Consider the following 23929-nt stretch of genomic DNA (forward strand, 5'->3'; position numbering starts at 1 on the left):
AAGCTTCTGCTTACAGGTTGACGGCATTGATTACTGACTCCTTCATGCTGAGAGCACAAATTGCTTTACACTAATTCCCTGGTTCCATAACTTGGACTGCACAACATGGTCCTGATCCTAGAGCAGCAGCTAATTCACTTTGTATAAACACTGCTTGTGCCTGTCTGTCTTCTCCTCCCTTGGGCACTGGTTTCTCAAAGATTTCCCCATCTCCTCCCCTTTGTCCCAGCCTCCACCTCTTCCTGGGCTAGAGCAGCTGGGTGGCATGTTTCAAAGTGCATGCCATCAACTAACATCGCATCCTCCCATGCACTGGAACTCAGCTGTGGCAGGAGCACACACCTTAGCACTGGAAAGTGAAGAACTACATGTAATGCTGAAACACAGGACTATCCGGGGCTCTTTACAACAAAGATTTAAAAATAAACCAACAAAGACCACCACAACATACATGTCTTTTCCAGTGATACCTGCTTGTGTTAATGTTTTGGCATAGTTACATCCAGTAGGTTTAAAAAACAAGACAATAAGACTCCATTTGTTTCTAACTGGAAATGAAAATTAATCTGCGGAAGCCTTCTGATGAGAAGGACCTGGGGGTGTTGGTTGATGAAAAACTCAGCATGAGCCAGCAATGTGTGCTTGCAGCCCAGAAAGCCAACCATATCCTGGGCTGCATCCGAAGCAGCACGGCCAGCAGGACAAGGGAGGGGATTCTCCCCCTCTACCCTGCTCTTTTGAGACCCCAGCTGTAAGGGCCCTTCCACCCCAGACCATTCTGTCGTGGAGCTTTCTCAGTGGCTGAAGATGCCTGTGCAAATCCTTAGTCTATGGCATTTCCATACTTCTAGCAAGGTTTTGCTGCTCTTTAAAAACAAGCAAACCACAACAGCATGTTACCGTATTAACACCAGAAATCCATGCCCACGCATGAACAATGCGCCACAGCCACCCCTAGGAGACGCTGCAGTCGCTGTATCAGCAGCGAGGACATGCTCCTACCTAGGCCTGACACCTGGTTCTTTGCTACTCTGACATTTCCTATCCTAACAAGAGCAAACTCCTAAACTAGCAAACTTAATTCCTTTAAAAAATAAAAACCAACAACACTTTATGTCATAATAAAAACAACCATACCAGATCAAGTTAGACTTGGTTAACAGACTGCCCAAACAATAGAAACGCAGGACAAACGGCAGTGCTTCCAGCAAATTTACTTTCAAAACACGAGTAACATACAGCTCAAGGACCTACCACAGTGCAGATGGCTCTTTTTTGTTGGAAACCTGGCATATAAATAACTAGATGTGTGTTTGGATGTCAGCACATACCCTTACCTCTGCCTCACTGAACACTCCTCAAATAAGGGACTGATTGCTATGGGGCCATGGCAAGAAAACCTGGATGCAAACAGCCTCTGGAGGTGGTTCCCTCGAGTGGAAGCCAGCCCTAGTTCTGGATCCAGCCGAGGGAAGACAAGAGACAAGAAGCACAGTCATATTTATGTCACTGGTGACAATCTGAGCAAAGTCCATCACCTCTGCAGGCTGGTACAGAACTTCTGGTAACGTTTAGAGCTGCCTACTGGTACAAATGTACGCCGTCTGATAGATACACAACTGTACGTGTGGAATTAAACAACACACCTCAGCTTCCGGGGGAAGCTAGAGGAAAAAGAGGGCACATGAGTGCCAGATGACGGCACCAGGCACCCACTGCCACGATGGCATTAACTCTGTCTCACTATGCTTGGCCACTACATCTGCTCTGCAGAATGGCTGGAGGGATAGACCCTGTGTTAAGGCCCAGAAATACGTTACAGCTATGAAAACATTAATTAGGTAGGGGATAACACAATGGAGCAATTCTCAATGTGGAAGTTACAGTTACTGTTTAAGACTTGCAGTTAAGAGTTGTATTTAATGAGTATTTGGGCATTCAAAATGCACTGGCAGTCACAAAAGGCAGAAATTTCTTTAAAAAAATCTGTCCTGTGCTCTCTTATCAAAGCTAGCCTCTTTACTGTTTCAGCAATCTTGAGTGTTTTAAATTGAGCTGAATTCCATGCTTTTCTTTCATTCCAGGACTGACTCTACATAAACCCACTATCATTTATATTCCTACATAATAGTATCATGAGAAAGAAACCCAGGGTTCACTATGGTAACCCAACAGAAAATGCTCCTGTGTCAAACCTCTCTGATACAAGGATCACAACGATAAATAATCTCTTGACAATTACTATTGGTTATTTTCCCCTTTGATTACGGAGCCTTGACCAAATTCAACTTAAAACTTCTTGCTTAAATGCACCTGCTATTTTCATCCAACTTACTTTCTGCTATTTGCTCTGGGTTTCACTAGCTTAACTGATTAGACTTTTAACAGTTTAAAGCGCAGTAGAATATAATCTTAAGATATAATCATCAAAAATATACTGCTCTGTATCTATTAGCTTCTACTCCATACATCGTATCTTAACGCTATAAATAGACTATCAATGCTTTTTACTTTAAGTTTCCGTGCATTTTCCTCTTTGACAATTCTCTATCAGTAGTGTATAACAATGTGACCATTTTAAAATTCTATGCCTGTAGTTATTCAATATATTTCCAAATTTCTAAGTATTCTGATAACTTGCACAATATTTTGCTAAATAATTCAGAAGCTGGTTCAAACATCTATGATTTCCAGCAAGTTGCACTATGAAAGCAAAGAGGAAGATGAGGGCCACCTTTCTAGCAGCTGGATTTTCCACTAGCTAAGTCCAGATCCATTGGGGTATGCAGTATTCTCGCTCCATGAGTTACAAGACCTGAACGGGAGACAGACCTGTGTTAGATTTGCAGGACATTCAATGTTGTGCCTTGATAGACTACTTTACAACCAAACAGTAAGCTGAGGACCTTGCAAAGAAATTACTGGGTAACACACAGTGGCTGTAAGTGACAAACATACCTGGTTTTCCTAAGCACAGTGCAGGAGAAGGCTCCTCTCAACAGCTGCTCTGCAACCCAGTTGCCCTTAACCAGCCTGCAGAGGAGCATCTGCACTGCCACTGGCTTTGTGGAAATCAAAACTGGTTTCTGAGTTAGATCCCTAAAATAAGACTGTGAATATCAAGTGGCAAGGATATATATTAACAAAGAACAATCAGGTTAACCATGCAATTTTAAATCTAATCCTCGCCCAGCTTGAACGTGATAAATTTGAAAATCTCCTTTGAACCTGAATACAGTGAGCTTGACCTCATGGAGTGCTGAACGCACTCACTCTGAGTTACGAGAAATTCAGCTGTAATGCCCATTTATACAGGAATGTGGGCAATAACCACTGCCTCAAGCTAGTGCAAGCAACCCAGCGTCAGCAAGACACAGTAACGTTGCACATAGCCCAGATACAACCATAACAGTTGTACTCCGGTTTCCAGCAGTATTGTACTATCTAGACTTGCAGACGAAGCTAGTACAGATACAACTGCAGCAGTTATAACCACAATTCCATTTTTGCTGTGCATGTGCACAAACAGGTGGGAAAAACCTGGGGCTTCTGCTTTTCTGCTAATTTGGACTAATTACTTGCCACATTTTGTCACTTTTTCAGGCTCACTATGTACTGCAGTGTGGGTGGATGCGTACACATCTCAGTGCCATAAGGGGTTCTGTACAGGCTTCTGAGCTTTCCTCCAGGTTGCAGTAAACTCTATTTCTATTCCACAGACTTCTATCACGTCTGGATTAGCTAGAGGACACGACCTCCCTTTGAAATCAGTTTTTAAACAAAAGACAAAACTTTGAACCTTGGGCTAAAGTTAAAGAATAACAGTGCTGGACACTAGATCAATACCTGGCAAATATCAGTTGCATGCAGTGGACAGATGCTTCTCTGCTGTACTTCTCACTATTTCGGTATGCTAATGCAGAACATACCCTTAGGTTTTAAGGGTTTCTTTACACAAAGAAAAATGAAAAAAACACTCTGAAGCAGCTAGGGATTAATAGTTGGTGCTAACCTAGCGATCTCCTTCCTCTGCAGTCCATCTGGAGCAGAGCTGAGTGTTACCTGTTCTGACCACTAACAACCCTTTCTGTCTTCTACCATCTCAATCACTTCTTATGTCCCAGTGCTTTATTTCTGTGAAAAACAGCTGTTAAGAATATTACCAAGTTTTAAACAGCTCTGATTCCTACTCAAACATGCAGATAGTTCACTGTGATTATTTAATAATGATTTAAATAGAAATCACGGTAACATTTCGTTATCTCAACGACTTGTTACAACATACACATCTCAGACTGTATTTCTCAACTGTGCCTCTACGTTTAAAAAAAATGCATGCAGCCTAAATAAAGTTTTTTTTCCTCTTTTATAACAGACTTGACTACTTGACGGTGAGTTGGGAAACATCTTCCTTTTGCTCCTTTCTGCCTTTGATCTGTAACAACTGTACCATCCCTAAAGAGCAACGAGAAGAGTTTGCCAGTCACCCAGTATTTGGTGAGGATTAGTCCATGAAAGAGGCAGGTACTGCACCATTACAGGGAAGTGGCCTAACACAAATCAAAGCGTTCCTCAGAGACCTGGATTTGACAAGTGCTCTCTTGCATTTTCAATCTCTATGCAGGCAGTTCCACTGCACCAGAACATGCACTACAAGAGGCGCAGAGGTGCTGTGCAGTAGCTGCTGCTAGCTACAGCTTGGCAGTGTACTGGCATAAAGAACAACTGATAAGAACCCCAGAAAGAGAAAATTTGTTATGTGGCAAAAACAGTCTTCCAACAGCATCAGCAAACGTAGCTTAGTATTTTCGTACTTCTGGTGATAAAAACTTGACTTTCCATCCCCTGCAGTTGTAAGCACAGAGCCAGACTTTGCTCTGAGCAATACTGATGGGAACATTCCCTCCAACTTCATTCCAAAAATGCGTTTTCTTAATATTACCTTACACTTACACAGCTCTCACTTGGCTCTACAAGAAAAGGAAGAGATGAAGAAACAGCGCCACAACCACTCCTGAGCTTCTTTTAGCCCACGTCGGAAGTCTGAAGACACTGCATGCCTGCTCCTGCCCCCTTTGTTCACAGTACCAAGACAAAGTCTATCACAAACATCTAACCTCACTGGAAAGAAAAAGAATATGTGGAAGCAATTAAGAGCACTTCAGAGGGTATTTGTGATATATTCACTGCAGTTGAGGAAGTGACAGTTTCTTACATTTTGTATCCAGTGCTAGTTCAATCTACAGCGACTCATACACAAGTGTTTCTGGTACAGATCCACACATCTGTCTCCCAGAAAAAGAAATGAGGCTACATAAGGAGCCTTAAAAAAAAAAAAAAAAAAAGAACTAGCAGGATTGCTAGAATAAGCAGCAGTTCACATCAAGCTGCACTTAGAAGGAAAGCAAATACAGTATTCAGAGCAAGTCAGAGGTCTTTATGCCTACTGCAAGCACAAATGAGAGTTACCTTAGAAAATCCAGAGCACTTTAAATCTTAACAATATCTAGCAACAACATCAGCATGAGTGACAAACAATATCTAGCAACAACATCAGCATGAGTGACATTTAACAGAGAAAACTAAGACTCATTTGGCTGTCACAGAAACTTCAAATTATTCTGCTAAAGTAACTGTCGTCATGTTTTCATGTCGGATGCTCGGTAAGAAAAAAATGCCTTTTTTTTTTTTTTTCCTTCTAAGGCCAGTGCATATACGCACACATATATCCATACCACCTCTTATCTGTGCCATAGGCATCTGTTTAAATATCTTTGTTTGAGCCAATCTGTCCATACAGTGAAGGACAGGAGTCCAATGACCAGTCAGTCAGCCCACCTGGTCATCCGCTGAGTAGCTTGTTTGTCCTGGTTACTGATTTCTATTGGTGAGGCTAAAAACACCCAAGAACCTCAAACCGGGAATCAGTAAAATCCTGTTGCATCCTGCAATGATATCCTAGAATCTACTGAAAGCTTCCTGTGTACCTTTGAGGAACTCCAGAGACTGAACTGACAACAACTGTCTCCACTCCCCATTTTGTTTCCTCTCCGATAGGTTGACATTTTGTTATATGAAGACTTTCCCCTTCATCTCATGTCAGCCTCAGTTTTCTAAAAGTTTGTTAAACGTCTTGCAAATCAAAAAAAAAAAAAATGTATCAAGCAAGTTTCCCTTCCGTATGTGCCAGGGCATCCTTTAGATTTGAGTTGCATGGTTTTTTTCTTTACAAGAGCAGAAAGCATTCCAACTCCTTCCCAGCATCAGTTTATCCCTCACCGCCAAACTTCTGCAATTTATTATACTGTCAGACATCTCAGACTAGGTACACACGTTCCTAAAAGCAAAGTGGATCGCCTTCCCCCCGCTGTTACAGTTTTAGATTGACTAGAAACAAGTAAGTAATCAGCACGATCAATGAAATCCAAAATCACAGCTCTGATTTTTCCACTAAAAGATCCTCAGGAACCCCACCAGCTTTGTTGGGATAATCATGAAATCAGGTGCTGCTTGGCATGTGCAAGAATACAATACCCAGAAAATGGATTCTTAATATGCTGGCGTTTCTTACACACTTAACATACCTGGACAAGGGCAATCTCTCAGCAGAAGTTCAAGCAGACACGGGGCTACCTTGACTTCCATGTGTATCATCCCACTTCGAGGTTTCAGCTTATTACAGCAACTGAGGTGGGGACAGCAAGTACTAAGCAGCTGTTATGGCTAAAGAAACACTCTTGCCTATAAGTATATTGCTCAGAAACCATTTCAATGCAATTTACATCTCTTTTGTGTTCCCAAAAGCTATTAATAAACAACAACACCACCAAAAAAAAAAGTTTAGCTCAATAATCAGCAAGTCAGGCACCAAGACTCATAGATTTGAAGTAGATCAAGTGAAAGATGAGAATATTTTATCTCCAAGTATTCTGAGCATTCATAAAGCATACAATGGTGTTTATGTAACAAAAGAGAAGAATCAGGTTATTAGGTTGTGAAAGAAAGAATCAGCAAATCTATGTTTCTCTGATAATCTTTTGCTCTAACCTGAGTTAGGGCACCATCACCCAAGTGATGATTTCTCCAGAGCTATAGCTAGCAAGATTATAAATAAAAAATAAATAAACCAACGCCCACCCTCAAGTCTTGAAATCTGAATTGTCACATCACTGGTTTTAATAGGCCAACCAAATGAACTTGTTATAAGGGTTATGTATGAAACACATGGAAAAATTTGTTCTTAAAAATAGCTGAAATAAAGAAACAAATACCAATTTTCATTAAAAACTAAGGACATAATCCAATACTCATCCTTTCCAATTAGCGTTCTATCAATAGGTGCTGGACTAGAGAACTCAAACAAAACATAGCACCTTTCACTGGTCTGTGCTCAATATTCTCTGTTCCCCTCGTGTTCACAACCATATCCGAAAGCTGGACTTAAACAAAAACACACCTTCATGCCAATGAAATAAAAACAAAAGTATAGTACTTCTAAATAACACTTGAAAAGCAACATTTTTCATTTTAATTCAAATCACAACGTTCATGTCAGCTTTCAAGAATTAAATAAAAATGCAGTTAGAAATGAAGTAGAAACTTGTTTAGGTTTGAAATTTCCACTTGAGCCAAAGTATTTTGCCAAATGATGTGCTTCAGGAAAAACTGTATTTGAAAAAACCTCTCTGTGTGGGATTGAGGTGCTTCAGGCAGTTCCCAGGAACCTGTGGACACCAATAGATACTGTAACCACATGCTCCTTCTAACAGAGAGAGTCTCTCACCTTCACACTTCCCAGTAAAATCCTTTAAACCATAAAATAACTGTCTGTTGTGGCAGAAAATTGTGGCAGAACAGGTGTCCCATCCCTGGAACTGTTCAGACAGGCTTCGAGCCACCTGGTCTGGTGGGAAGCATCCCTGCCCTCCTCTTCTTGAAGGTCCCTTCCAGCCCAAACCTGTGATTCTATGCAGCGGGTGAAATTCTGGCCCCACGGCAGCCAGCAGGAACTCTGCCAGAAGCGCTACCCCAGGGCTTTCCCCCGAACGTTCACCAGTGCCTGTCACAACCGAGGCCACGTCGACTGCCTGCAGCTCCCCGCACAGGTCCCCGATCCAGCAGCATGAGCTGCCCCAAAAACAAGCAAACAAAAAAGCCACCACCAACAACCACACACAGAGAGAAGGAAAAAAGAAAAAAACAAAACACTAAAACCCCACAACATACTAGGGCAGATTAGCTACTAGCAAATTTAAAGAATGAAGCTCCCACTGTTTCCTTGTGCTCCCTCATCAAGTTCTTGTTTGTCTTTTACTGGAACTATAAAATCCATATGGAAGAAACTCTCATTTTCACTGTTCCATGCAGCGCTTCAGATGTTGTTTCCATTCAATCAGCAAGCAGCAGAATCATAGCATGGCCTGGGTTGAAAAGGACCTTAAAGATCACCTAGTTTCAACCCCCCTGCTCTGGGCAGGGTTGCCAACCACTAGAGCAGGCTGCCCAGAGCCCCATCCAGCCTGGCCTTGAATGCCTCCAGGGATGGGGCATCCAAACCTCCCTGGGCAGCCTGTTCCAGTGCCTCACCACCCTCCGAGTGAGAACGCATCGGCCAGTGCTGCCGGCCCCAAAGCGATAGGCCTGTGGAAGAGCACGCGCACGTGCTGCTCACCCAGCCCCTTCAGCCACCGGCCGTGACTTCCTGCAGACTTCCAGAAGAGAGCTCTCTGCACCTGCCCCACTCCGTAGGAAGCTCCCCTGATTTCAGTAGGTTGCTGTTCCAACAACGCAGCACCTCTGAAATGTTTTGGCATACAAACATTTGAAAGAAAAAACTTATATTCTGTGTGTAGGTCCAAAAACAGGCAGCTGTGTCACAGATTTCCCGTGGGAAGCTTCAGGCCAAAGAGCAGCTGTTTCAGCTGCTGTTACCTTGCTCGGTACCTGGAACTTGCACAGCAGATCCACCAGATCGCATCTGGTCAAGCTGAGTTGTGCAGTCTCTACCTGGGGAGGATTTCAAGACCCAACTGGACAAAGCCCTGACCAGCTTAGTCTGACCCTACAGCTAACCCTGCTTTGAGCAGGAGGTTACCAAAGACCTCCTGTCATCCCTCGCTACCTGAATTAAACCAAGATCTTAGGATCTTACTGTTGCAGCTACTCTTCAGTAGTCTTATAAGCTGATAGGGCAAGGTTATTTTCTCATTGCTTCTTTAGGAAGAAATCGGACACAGTTAGAAGACAGATAACTAATCCTGCTCAGATTTTTCAGTGCAGTTCTGGACACAGCTTGTATTCTCGAGATCACATTAACACACAATCCATCCCATTTTTTCCCTTACTTTCACTTAATATATATTATAATACACAATCAACGTAGCTTGCGCACACACCTTTTACTTGTGTCTGGCTGAGTTACTCACCAATCCTAAATTAAAATGGAACTTTATGTTCCACCAGCATTTAGGAGTTGTGAAACAAACTGAATCTTGCTACATATATCACTTAGTTTCACGATTCGCCCCAGTTCGTTTGTTCATTTACCTGAAGTTAAAACAGGGCTCTGACTTACTGCTTACAGAGGGCTGATAAGAATGATTAATATTTAACGTTCTCAAGTTCATGTACGTGAAATGGCTCAAATAAGCTATCAATAAGAATATCGTAGCTTAATTCACCAGTGACACTGGAAACGCATGCACATTTTCCCCACCAGAAGGCATATTTCACGACATTAAAATACATGTTTCTCCCTGCATCAGTGACCGTGTCTTAGTAAAGCATACCTCAATTTAGCATGCTGTCAGTCTGCCGAGAGAGTCGGAGCACTGCAGTTACAAGCTCTTTCACTCCAGGAACAGCACTGTGCTCACAAAACTGAGCAGCCTAACAGCTGTAACAGGAGAGCACACTCCTAGCGACTGAAACTACTCGCAGGTGTTGAAGCTGCAATAATTTTTCTAGCAAACAGACATTGCCAAATGCCACCATGAAAAATTAAGTCCTATCACAAGCGTAAACAGCAGACCAGAGCTGACAAGTCCTGGAGAAATAATACCCACAGTAACGATCAAATCAAAGAGAAGACTTGCTCTTGATACATTTCAGACTGAGTAATCTTTAACAAACTCCACAGAAAAGGTCTATTCTGACCCCAGAGCAGCACATAGAGCCTGTCGTTTTGGCAGAGTGGATACAAATGCCACCTTTGTACACTGCCATACTCAGCACGCAGTTTCAAAGATAGCTGCAGTAGGATATGGTTTGAAAGTAAGCTGGAAAAACATCAGCTAAAGTCAGGAGAAAATAACCCACTCTCCACTGGGGATAAAGACTAAGCTTTGCATATGTGGTGGGTTTTTTTGTTTTGTTTTGTTTTCTTCCAGTCATAATAAATTTCCTCAGAAGAAAAACAGGTTTTGAAGAGTATTCTAGGAACACCAGGTGAGTTGCAATTTCATTTCATACAGAATTTATCCTGCAAATAAAAAGTTAAGAATATATTCTGCTTACAGGTTAAAAAAAATTATATATATACACTATATATATATATATATATAATTTCTGAATCCCTGAATAAGCCAAGAAAGGAAAGTGTTGAAATGACTACAAATTGCATAGTTTAAGACCCTTCACTTCAGCAAGAAAATAACTAATTTTTACTTGGTCTTTATATAAACTCAAGCCTATCTTCTACATAGGAAAAGAGTTTAATCTACTTATATTACCGAAACAGCAATTGAACATGTTGAATTGATTTCCAATACAACAGAAAAACAACGAACGTGGAAAGTGATGTTTTATTTTATTGCCAGTAGAAACTTTAAGCTTTTAAAAATAAAGGCCAGAAAATTCAAACTTCTTCAGCTCCAGACAACTCCTCTGAGACTAAACATATATTTCAATAAGTTTGCATGACTTAAAAAAAATTGTAGCTTAGATATGTGTGTTTTTTTTCTGAGAAACAACAAGTTATCAGTGATTCTCCAAAAGGGGAATGTCATATTGCATTATGGGGGCTATGAAGTATAGTCCCTATATGCAATATTACAGGCTAATCCTGTTTCAAAAAAAATTACTGAAACATCTCAGTTGCATTTCCAAATAAAAATATTTTTGTTTCAAGATATAAATATTTCAACTAGCCATCTGTTGCAAACTGAACTTGAAATTTTCCTCCCCACTCCCCCACATTGGGGTTTTAGGAACTAATTTGCTGGTCAAATTCATTTCCTTTTCTAACAGTAATACCAAAGCAATGAAATAGTAAGGAGAGAAGCACAGAAAAAATGAAGATGTTTCAAATTCATTTGCCTTTTAAATGCATTCTGAGCACAATGCTGTATAACTCTTCCCATTTTACACTGAGTTCTTCCTCTCAAAAACAAGCCTACATTTGCACACAGGCCAACAGAGTATATGAATATACACAAGGAAGGACCACAATACTGTATGTTTCCTTTTTCAAGGCAAACATTTCCTGGCAAGGTACAGGATAGGATGTTCTCAAACACCATCAAAAGCATGCCTGTTAACGTTCAATATTAAAAAACAACTTTTAAAAAGGTTGTTTCTTAGACTCCAAAGTTATGGTATGCTACACCAGATTTCTGTAAGATACCAAAACGCATTTACGTGTGCTACCATCTGTTGCAGGGTAACAAGCCCCTGAGGCGAACATTAGTTAAGCATGGTCTATGGGGTAGGAAAGAGTCATCATTTCTTGGGAACCTGATACCGGTGGAATCTGCCCTTGCTAAACCTGGGACAGATCAGTTTCCCCTAAGAAAGTTTTCCAGCATTTCATTCATATATGTCTTTGGAAATGATGTAGCTTCACTTTTGGAATTCAAGCACTTTACCCAACACATTGCTGCGACATGAATACCTAAGCCTCATTGATCAACATTGATTTTGGAATTACACCTCAGACAAGTGTTTTTGGGAACTCTGTGCCACACTGCTCAGTTAGTAGACTGCAAATGCAGAGATTTCCAGGAGCCGATATGAAAAAGTTTGTGTTACTCTGTCCTGAACAGTCTTGCCCAGAAAACCTTCCTCCAATACACAACACAGAAACCGCACATGCGGCATAGACCCAGGTTATCACACCTACCCAGGCCATCTGAACATAAGATCACCTCTCATTCTGTTAACCACAAACCTCCTTATTTTTCCACCCTCAGAAATTTTAGGTCAATTCCCAGGCATAGAGACTGGGGGAGGCAGGGCAGACATAAGTTTACTGGTGATTTACTTCAAATCCAGCTGATTTTCTACCATCTACAGATACGCATTCCATTAAAAAAAAAAAAAAAGTAAAATCTGATATATGCCAAGGGAACAATAACTCCTGCAGTTTTAATTGCTGAATATTAACACCTCAGAGTGACCACATTACACCCACAGGTGTAAGACCAAAACTTTCCTGCTTTAATTGTCATTAATTGTCAATTGGAAACTTACTCCAGCCAAGTCAGTCCAGATGAGCAGTTGCAATAATTCTAGTGCCATTACTATCCAGTAAATTTAATACCCAGTGCATAGGTAAGCTTCTACAATTTAACAGAGACTGTTCTGAAGACCTATCCGCTTTGAATCCAAGGATTCAAAAGTCTCTAGAAAGGTTCCCGAGCCACCATCGCACCCGCTTTTACTGAAGAATTACTCATCTTCTCTTTGTCTCAACAATAGTATAACTCCTAAAGCCTGCTTCTGCAGCCAGAACATTAACAATTCCTCTTCCAATGTTTTTGTTAATTGATGTTGCAGTTCTCAAAGTTGCCCAGAATTGCTAACACTTCATTAAAATTTGAGCTCAAGATCCATGTTTTACTCACCTGTTGTTTCTATGTGCAAAGTTATCCGCAACACGCAAACTGCATAGATCTCACTGGCCAAGTTAAAGGACGCCATTCAGGCTTCAAACTGAAAACCAGCTTCTGCTTCCTGAAACAATATCCCTTCCATAGCATTCTCCAGTTACCAATATATCAATATTTTCTGTTTGAAAGAGAGAAAGATCTCTTTTCACAGAAGCAGCTGCTTTTTCTCCCTGCTTTAGTCCTTGTTCTCTTTTCCCTGTAGAAATGTCCTTCAACACATAAAGAGAAATTATGATGCCTGACTCTAGCCACCTGCATTAATCTGAGCAAATAGGGACAGCTGTGCTCAAGATGCCTATACCCTTCCCCTACACACATTCTTTGTTGACAGAAACATGACTACTCAGACAGACTAGAAAAAGAAACAGCAGATTCTTTTTCTGTGGCCTTGAAATCAAGGTTTTGTGACAAGTATCTCAGTTCAGCAGAGCTATGGCATCCAGGACTAGAACAGCCACATGAAATTCAACTTCGTGCTGCTTAGGACAGTGAGTTAGTCAACTCAGGAACACTACTACCTGAGAAGACTAAACGTGAGATCTATGTAAAGATTACATTTGGCAAGTGAAACGTCTACAATGTCATATGAGATAACAACTAACATTTTTTGATTTTGTCCCCGCTTTTTGTCTCCAAAACACTGATATTACGGCCACATTATTGTTGCTTCTTATAACAGATGTAGAGGAATAACGAAGAGGGGAAAAAGCCCTGCTAAGCTCCATTTAAGTACCCTTAACTTAGCTACTTCTTGGCTCAATGCACTCCTGGTATATAGGTCAATTCTAGGGAGTTCTTTTTCCAGTCACAATTTGTCCAGAACAAGTTCAAACTGGTAGCAGAAGGATGGATTAAATTTTCAACACAGAATTATGAAAACAGTGTCATGATTTTTCAACCAATTTCTGAGTCTACAATTTTATCAAAAGACAAAAATAATAAAAAGCATGCCAAAGCCTATGCTGAGCTGTACTACCTGAAATGCTTCACCTGAAGTACAGTGGGAGACAGAGGCAAAGCACATTGTGACTACCCATATCCAGAATTAACTCCACCACACACAGAAAAGTTAAAGCAATGATTAATCAGAACCGATTATAGCAAGCAAAAGGTGCCAGGCACCCTTTCCAGCCTACTCCTACTCTCTACAACATTTTCATTACCTGCTCTGGTGCAGACAACCGTAGCTGAATTCACCCGTGGGTTGCTTTTCCCTCCCATGGGTGGTCAGACCTATCCTTCCAGAAAGGGACATTCTGGGTTCAGCTGGCCGGGCCGGCAGGCCACAGCCCCACGAGGCTACAGACCTCTGCCTCGCAGGCCACCGACACTCACCATGTCCTCTGCAAGCAGGTCCAAGCAGGCCAAAGACAGCTGCAGTGAGATGGCTCCGAAGGGAGCAGAAAACATAGGGAGAAAACGTGCATCTCCTCCCTGCAGACCGCAGCCGCTGACCTCCCTCCAGCCGCAGGCCCTGTGGCGGGAGGGCGCCTTCCGGAAGGTTCTGCTGCCTCCGAGGGTCCCACCCACGCTATTTTCCCTCTCAGGCGTGAGAGTGGGGGGTAAAGCCTGCAGGTAAAATTCTGAATCATTTCTCTGCTGGGTGTAAAAGTATCACACAGATACACTGACACTGAACACACATGAGCAAAAGTTAGTAAGATGTTAAGGCCTTTTCCTCTGTGGAACAAGTGCTAACTTGTTTTGTTTTGTTTTCTTCTCTTTTCTGAGGTAGGTGGCATTGGCCACTACTGAGCAAAGATTTGACTTATCATGGCAAATTCTGAAGATAATAACACTACTGGGGTTCAGACTCCAAAATGATTTAGAGCTCTAGTCTTGAAATGATTAGCCCATGCCTACTGTTCAAAGATCACGCTTTCTGCACCCCATGTGTGTAACACGTCAGTATCTACCACAGTACGGGAAGAGTTGAAATTGTGGCAAGAGAGAAGTGTTGGTACAAATCTCTCTGATCACAGAGCCACTTGTTCTACTAAGTTTTATGTGTTTAATAACTGGCAGACCAAAATAAATCATACAGCAGCATAGTGAACTGATACTCACTGACTCAAATTCAGAGTAACAGTTTGAACAATGTAGGGGCATGGCAATTGTAGAGCCATTACCACTCAGTGCTTACAGCTGGCTGTATGTAGAGGGGGAGGTCTACAGACCTCCTGGTAGCATCTAGGAAGGAAGAGAGGTTACAAAAAACTTATCTCACATTCTTTGTAAACATCCATTACTAAATAATTTGATCTGCTGTGATTCATGATTTATAGGGCTAATGCTTTGCCTGAAATGCATAGGTTGCAGAAGTGGTTGGCAGGAAAAATGAAGTTCTGTGTCTCTGATAATATCTGATTGTCTGATTGGTAATTAATTGATTGGTAATCAATTTCTCAAACTAGTGGAAGCAGTATCGCTGACCTCAGCAAAAGACTTAAAGCTAAGGAGAAAGTAACAATGTTTTCTGAGGGAGTAGTCTTCTTGGTGGGTGAGGAGTTGCCCCTAGGGTTAGGTAAATGAACACAGGTTTCCTGTGTTATCCATCTGCTTACAACAAATTACTTAAATTCTATCCACAGCTGTTTTGCTGGGGGAACACATAAATTTCATGGATGGCACATTGTTAGTTGGACTTTGTACCATTTTATTTAATCTGAAGATAATCCTCAACCTGAATTCTTTGTGTCTGATCTGTCAGATGGCGAACTGTTGTGAGGAATGCCAGGATGATCTAGAACTGATGTAATGAGTTTGATGATTGGGAAACTCAAATCAATTTCGTTTACTGAGCCCCAGAAGTAATCAGGAGAGATCATGTTTTCCAGGTTAAATACCTTTGCTCTACTTCATAATGCTTTAAGTTAATCTTTCCCTATCTAGTAGTCAGAATGACCAGCATAGGTAATCTTTAACCCCTAGCCGTTGACTAACAAGGGTCACAAAATTTTCACTGCTGTGATCTAAGTTGTCCTAGTGCTATATACACCTTACCTTTGCCTATTATATTGTAGTATTAGTGCCAGGAAAATGTGCTTCCTTTAATATTCATGAAGGTTGTTGCCTCTGGAATATTGTAGGAATTTGTAATAAAAAGACAAACAAATACTAATTTTGCCCACTTCCAGCCCAGTAATTCCTGTAGCAATTTCCTCTCACAAATGTAATTGTCATACCCTAAACTGACAAAAATCAGCATAGCTTTACAGAAATTACTATGTCATAGCAAAGGGACAAATTCATATACATCATTAGATACGTGTCAGTTTTTTCCATAAAATGTGGCCTAAAACTTTGACCAAGATTAGTCTGAAAGCCCACAGCTGGGGGATTGTAAAATTTTCCATAGATAAAACAGCCAACCCCAGATCAGTTTAATTCTAAAAGCATTCACTGTAAGCTCATTAAAGATAGAGGCTGAGTAAAGCCATAAAGGTATAGCTCAAGTTCTCATATGTGAATGGCCATTAGTACAACAGTTAAGTTCTGAGGCTGGTAATCTAAGTAAACGAAGTAAAAGAAAGTGTTTAAATGTCTATTTCACAGGACTGCAGGATGGGAGTCTCCTTGGACTGGTGCCTCAGTAATTTCCCTTTAAATCTCTACATCTTACAGAATCACATTTTTCAGACCAGAATCTCAACTGAGGGTCCAGTTGCCCATCTCCTTCATCCCATTGTGAAAAACTTCCCAGAATGGAAAGTCCTGTTTTTACTTCTGTGGTAAATTATCATTCCCACAATTTTGCAGTTGTTCGTTCATTCTTTCCACACAGAAAATGCTTCATTCCTCAGATATCTATTTCACACTTTATATCCTCCATGTTACATATAAGAAAAATGATAGGAAAGAACTCTTCCATGGGCCAAATTTCAGTGTTTGTACACCTTAGTTAACAGGAGCAGTGCACATAAAATGGAGTCAGACAATCACAGAATTCTTTAGGTTGGAAAGGACCTTTGGAGGTCACAGGGAGCACTCCTCTGCTCTGAGCAGTGCCAACTTCAAAGTTAGTTAGAACTTCAAAGTTAGATAATTTTGCTTGGGGTCATACGTACGTTTTTTCAAGAGAAGAATTTGCCTCTTGGATGAATGTGCAGTGGGTATTGCATTATTTGTCCTTGTGTCACCTGTACTGACATTTAAACAAACCAGTTCTTTTTTTTTCTTTTTTTTCCAGAATTTCCAAATAATTTGGCATTTAATTTCACAGAATTGGACCAAAACCAGTCTGCAACAGTAATGAATGTTGCAATGCTGTTTCAGACTCTCACCTGTGGCTTCACATGTATTTCATTTACAACTGCAGATTGCCATTTTGAAGAAAAGAGCTTTTATTCAGAAACATATCCCCCAAAACACTGAGTAAGTGGTGTTTCTTTTGTGCACAGAAACGTAGCGCATTTTAGTTTTTCTCCATTATTTTTGAAGATCAGGATGATTTTTTTTATTTTTGAGATGCTTTGTCCTCTTTTTATTAATAAGTTTATTGCCAGATACCTGCTGTAGATGTACCTCCATATTTTCAGAACAGCACGTGTTGTTTGCACCCAGAACTCTGGTATAATTGTACAGGTAATTTTTCAGTAAGTTTTTTCCCTAGACTTGTTCTAGTACTATAAGCAGACTATGACCTACTACTAATGCTGCTGCTTCTACTATTAATTCCATCTTCTTTATGCTGTGTGCACGTACATGTCCCAGCTGAGACACTTCTCACTGAAAACAAGCACTATCAGCACCAAATGAAAAGCAGTCCCTGCATCACCACGTTTCCTGAACAGGCCAAAGGCAGAAGGTAACACAAAGGCTGAGAGCACCATCAAAAAGCTCTAATCACAGGGACTTCAAGTTCATGTCTTTTTAAGGATAAAAAATGAGATGATATCAGTGCATGCAAGTAGCTGCACAGCCAGCTGAGCTTGGCAGGTAGCCATGGTTTTCCTTTCTCATAGAACACCTGAAGTTAAGCAGCACAGACTACAGGTGCTTTTAACCTACAAGTAAGTGACTAGGATTGTGTTCTTACAAAATTCTTAATTTCAGTAACTTTCTTCAATACTCTATCATACAGCACAGAGTATTAAAGCCAACACTCAGGCATGTGCCTTTTTCCTTTCCTGTCTCATTTCATTCTCCACTTCCCTACTAAATGGCACCTGTTAGCATTAATCATTTGTGCTTTGTGTTAATTAAAATCTTTAACAAAACTGGAAATGGCACAGTGACATTGCTTTTACAACTATGTTTAGAAAAATGTGTCATTATATCCCTAATAATGATTCTGCAGTTTTTCAAAAGGCAAAAAAAAACCTATTATTGCACTATAAATGCAGTGATATGACTGCTCTAAATATAGCTCCTTTATTGCACAAAAAGCACAGTTACGCACCTTTCTCTTTTATTCATGTCTGCTGCCATTATTATGTTATTAGTGTATCTGAGACTGGAACTACACTATGATTAGGCAGCATTTTTGCCATTAGTGTTCAGATAGGCTTAACTGAAGTCAGACTTTTCCCCAATCTCATAGGTGAGTTGGAAAATGACACTAATTAAAAATGTAATGGACTCTTGCAGAGTTACGAAAATTCCTGCACAAAAAGGCAGTAAATCACAATAAATAAATAAATAGATTGGTAAGGTCCAGCAGTGAATGTTAAGATTAGAGCTGTGATCTAAAGAACTGATGAATTCACTCTTGCTACAAGTAAGCCATTAATATGAAAACCTAGTAAACACTTCATCTTGGGGTTAAGCAGAATAGGCAGCTGAAAAAAAAAATGTATTTTTCCCTACCCACATATGTCATCTCTGAAGGGAGAGAAAATGGAGCTGTCAAGGATTTTTTTCCCCTGTTCTTCAATCTGTTTGACTGAAGGTGACTCTGGCTCTGTGCAGTGAGGGCCATCTCCCACCCCCAGATCAATATTTTAATATGTCTTATCAGAAAGAGAATGAATTGTTTACTTTAAAACCTCAGGATCCCATAAAGGGCAAGGCAAAGGTGACCACTGGAAACAGAGGCTTTCAACAGCTGACCACTGCTGTGACTCGTAAAAGAAAACCAAGATCTCCAACGGTCCGAATACAGTGATAGTCATCAAAATGTCATACAACAGAATTTCAGTTCTGACACATCCTAACGACACACCATGGGATCATTTGCTAGTCGTGTGAGATGGTAAGTGCTTTCCTGTGCTTGCTTCACATAAAGAAAAGGAAATGCTAACATGTACTAACAAAAATTAAATAGCATAAATGAGTTTTGAATAATAAGCACTTCGGCGTATCAAAATGTCTGCAAATGCCCGTGGCTTGTGTAACTTAACAGGATTTAATGTCTTGTACATAGTGATCTCAGCCTGCACTTCCTATTAAAGAGATTAGGTAGCTTTAGGAAAAAATAAAGTTGGTTGTAAGCATGCCTAGGCTTCACCAGGGTTACAGGAATGCTTCCAAGTCTGAATATATAAAAAGGACAATTTTTGTGATCCATATTCAGATACTTCTCGAAAAATTCTTTTGTTCTTCACCATGATCTTCTCAACTGGAACATTCTAGTAATATTCTTTATATGAACAATTAGTAGAAGAAAAGCAAAAAGTAGATTTTTCTTTTTCTGTGCTGATTATTTTCTGTTTCCTCCCTGTACTAATCTGTTGTTTTGAGTTGCAGTACTAAAAGCTGGTGGCCATTTCTTTCTTTCATTACCTTTTGTTCATGGAAATACTCCTGTTGAATTGCTGGCAGCTTCCATGTAGTTGTGGAACTATAAAACTGCCTGCTTGTAATTGTCTGGCTATCTACTGACATAAACATTTCACAAGAAAGCATAAAGGCACATCTGCCAGTGCCCTGCTGCAGCTCTTGACACTGTATATGCCAGTGACCGTCCAACTTTACCTTAGCGAACTTAGAGTAGGATCTTGGTTAACCTTTCTTCTCTCATGCAGATATAATGCTAAGTAAAATGTGTATGGGGAAAGGTAAAGGGGGAAACCACTAATATCATGATGAGTTATAAAGCAATGTATAGTACTTGTGTCTATTTGGCATTGATTTCTAATTATCACCAGCTAAAGCATAGACACATTTATTAAAAATAGTCTCTGGACCTCAGCAAGCCACATCCTGACTAGACATAATGTGTTCTGGATGTGACTGTGTGTCCTGTCATTAATTCAAAAAACTCACTGCCATTTTGATGCACAGGATGTGCTGCATACCCTTTCCTTCTTTTGGAGGTGACTCCTTCATAGCTGTGATTTCACAGTGGCCTGACCTGTCTGTGGATCTGCAAATCTGCCCAACCACTCTGCGTATGCATTTCCCCACAGCACATGCAGACTCAAAACACAAAGTCAGTCAAAGATATAAAGCATTTGGAAAAGTTTCAGCCCTGCCCAAGCATTTATAGGCTTGCTTCTTTGACAAAGGTGGGAATGACAGAGCATTTGTAATATCATGTTCAAAACACAAAACAATCTGACATGGTAAGCAGCTAGTGACAGTTCATTTCTCTGCTATTTACCAGCCAAGGGCCACTCAGAACTCAGCTCAGGCTGCCAAGTCACACTTACTCTGAGGTTTGATTACATGTACTTGTAAATCAGTAGTTTTACTGGTTCAGAGCTCCAATGAGTCTGCACCAACTGATCAATACAAGTTGAACTACATGACATTTACAAAAAAGTTTCCATAAAAGAGATAAACTTGCACCAAAAGGTAGGGATTGCAAAAAGTACTTTTGTTACACTGTGCAAAGTATTCTGGTGGTTCAGTTTTATTCAATATATGTAGGCAGTCAGCTAGTTTGTGAGTTAGTGTCTCCCCTCTGCTGACACTGTAACTTTAGATTGCTGTGGACTACAGTGAGCTGGATTTCCCTACCTGATGATCTACGTATAAAAATCAATATTTGGAAGCCCTAGGCCCTTATCCTTAAACATTTTCTGTTGCAGTTCATTCCACCTTCTCAAGCCAGGGCTGCTGTTTCTGCAGTAGCCCTCAATCTGTGTGTCACCTGGAGAGCAGATTTCTGTGCTGGAGCTTTTCCTGCAGAGAGCCATGTCCTACTCCCTCTACCTCCAGTGCTTCAGCTGACCTAGTGGCAGTTGCCCATACACAGTCTCTTATTTTGGGGCACACAGACCTCTGCTTCTCACAAATTGCAGCACGCCCTGATTCAAGCTAGGGAATGCCTCTCCTTAAAGCTGATACTTAAAGTAATGACCACTTGGTCTGAACAAGTACAGAACTGTGATTTCCCTCCACAGCTGTACCACACTCAGCTGATATGCCTCAGTTCTGTCAAACATTTATATTTTACAAACAGCTGATGATAGAGATTTATGCCTCTCCCTTTTGTTTCTCAGCTGGAATGTACGATGGGACTGCTGACAGCAGACTGGGAATAAAGCAGAGGTGCTAAGGCTGTTACTGTGTGAGAATGACACATCATCAGGGGAGTGAATTAGGACAGATTAAAAAAAATGAGATTGACAGAAAGGCTAAACCCATGGGAGGAGTTCTGAGGATCTGAGAAGTCTACCTATTGAATGATGCTTAACATTTTCTATTGATAAAATGCTATCAGATCCAGAAGACTATAAGAAGGTGTAGCTTTCTTATATATGGGCAGCAAATACTCCCAAATACATAAAATACATAAAAATGTGAATGCATTTAATTAAGCATAAAAAATTAGATGGATGTTTTAAAAGCATTATACTAATATGTTCTGTTCTCTTCTCCCAGCACAAAAAGACAACTCCTTCCCCTCTCAGGAACATGTCAGAAGGGTGCTTCTAACCAGTCCATACAGCATTCTTTTCTGAGTTAGAAAGTTCAAGCTTTCTGTAGCCACAAGAAACCACTGCTGAACTAAGCACATATGAAATCTTACCAAATTCTTGAAAAACTGAAAATTAATATTTAATGTACTCTGCTCTCCCTGAAAGATTTTTTTTTAATACAATTCTAGAGGAATACAGGACTTACACTCTGTAGTTCTCCTTTTTCTTTAAGTTAGTAGGCTTCATTACTGTTATCAATTAGTAATTTATTTTGTTATTGCTATTAACGAACGTTCACTAGCTGGCTTGCATTTTCACAAAGCTACCTTCTATCTGCACAGGATACCTAAGCTCTGGTTTCTAATTCTAATGTCCTCCCTTCTCTGGGTTCCTTCTTCTCTATTTTCTCTGCTGCTTTGCAGTATTCAGATGTGATCATAACATCCAACTGAATACCCATGGTTTAAGAAATCACTGTGCATAAGGTGATACTCAGTAACTTTTTGAATGCTCTTAGACCACTCCTCACGAATAGAATCTTTTACAGTTTTGTTTTCTTTTTTTTTTTTTTTAATACTTACTGAGGATGTGCAGAAAAGTTACTAGACTTGCAGGTTAAACACAGAAATGTACTCTGTCTTGTCAAACAACAAACACAACCGTGAAGAAGAAACAATAATCGTGTACCTTAGTTACACCGCTTAATTCACTGTTGGATGTGAAGTGTCACAGAAGAACTTGCACTGAATGAAACAGTTGGAGGAGAAGACCAACTTGCTGTCTAAGTAAGCTGGTTCTAAAACGCTATCATAAAGTATATGGAAAACAAATATAGTCTTTAGCATCATGACTGTGATCTAACATATATCTATAGAAGTCAGGCACTTATTCTGAGTTATCTCCATCAATAAGAGAAAGGTGAAAGTCCTTGCAGAGAATGCTTCATCCCTCTCTCCATAAATTTGTCTCTTAGGACAGCGCTGCTGACTTTCTAAAAGTGCCTGTCCATTTCCTTTGCCTATAAAGGCACATTCAAAGCTACTTAGCTTTCAGATGTCCACAGCTAGCTGAGACAAAAATGCTGAATCCTATCTCCCGCTTCCTTGGTGAGAACCCTGATGTGCCACACATTAGGTATGCATACTGATGGTCTTTTCTCTGTGTTTTGCAGATCTTTGAAGTCTCCATGCTGAAGTCTGCATGTGTGCATATTACTTCTTCCATGAACTAACTATCTACTAGGAGAGCTGTGGAGTGTGACAATGGTGTTTGTGTCCAATCTATCAAACGCCATTATCACACTAAATAGCTACTGGTAGATCGGACATCAATTCAGAAAAGTATATGAACTGTAGCAATACATTCTACTGTGCTGTGGAATAAATAAGCTTTCTACTTGCCAGGATGACTCCTTTTACAAGTAAACCCACAATAATACATGGGAAATACGTAACTCTATGTGCATTTCCAGATTTGCACTGTAAAACGCACAAGAATCATCTGAATCACAGAATCATAGAATTCTGAAGGAATCATAACACCAGTGTTGGGAAAGTGGATTTCATTGCAGTCGATGCAGCTGTAATTACTCTACCTCTGAAAAACAAGGCTGGCTTGGGATTTTCATTTTCCTGTTGGATTGACCATGACAATAGAGTACTGAAGCCAATTACCTGATGTAGTCAAACCCTGGCTCTTATTTTGGCACCCAATTAAAACATACAGGTTTCAAACATTAATTGGCCGAGATGCTTGTAACACTTTTCAAACAGAATACCTTTCAAAAATTTGATAAAAAGCTATTACATCTAACTGGAAACAACATTTATTCATGTTTCAAATGCTTGCAGCTTTGTTCCCTTCCATATCACAACTGCATGTACAATTTCAGCACTATGCTCAAGTCCACCATTTTATGTTCTGAACCTGCTCTTTTGGGAAGGGACACAATCTCCTCATAGAAGTTCTCCTGAAAACTATTGTGAAGAGTAAGAATCGACTGTGGGAACTTTCAAAGGGATTAATGAAAGCCAGGAACAAACAATGTAACAGGGGGCCTAAATTCCATTGAATAATCCAAGATTTAGGCTCACAGAATATTGTTTTCTGATTTGCAAAGAGAGTGGTAACTGTAATTCAGCATGTTCATGGTTCATCATCATGTTCCAAATTTTGATTGTTAAATAACCAGGCATACATAATGAATAGGAAGCTTCCTATGGCTGTATTTCAGTG

General features: G+C 40.4%; 1 protein-coding gene and 1 long non-coding RNA gene across 12 annotated transcripts in view; one reads left to right on the plus strand and one right to left on the minus strand.

Moving 5' to 3' along the window:
- LOC310888584 (alpha-protein kinase 2-like) overlaps positions 1–23929 on the minus strand; it is an 88965-nt gene that overhangs the window by 14020 nt on the left and 51016 nt on the right. For 7 of the 10 annotated variants that reach the window (XM_083815401.1, XM_083815400.1, XM_083815389.1 and 4 more), the window contains one exon: positions 14223–14456. The exons of the other annotated variants lie outside the window; for them this stretch is intronic. The gene's annotated coding sequence lies outside the window, so the exon portion shown is untranslated. The remainder of the gene's footprint in view (positions 1–14222; positions 14457–23929) is intronic. 10 annotated transcript variants of the gene reach the window in all.
- Positions 9828–23094, plus strand: LOC310888589. Of its 2 annotated transcripts, XR_014575952.1 has the most exons (3): positions 9828–10446; positions 18880–19080; positions 22866–23094. It is a non-coding gene; the product is annotated as an uncharacterized lncRNA (long non-coding RNA). The 2 variants fall into 2 exon arrangements; XR_014575953.1 differs by lacking the exon at positions 9828–10446 and having other exon boundaries at positions 18163–19080.

This window comes from Anser anser (assembly GCF_964211835.1).
Source record: "Anser anser genome assembly, chromosome: W".
NCBI lineage: Eukaryota > Metazoa > Chordata > Aves > Anseriformes > Anatidae > Anser > Anser anser.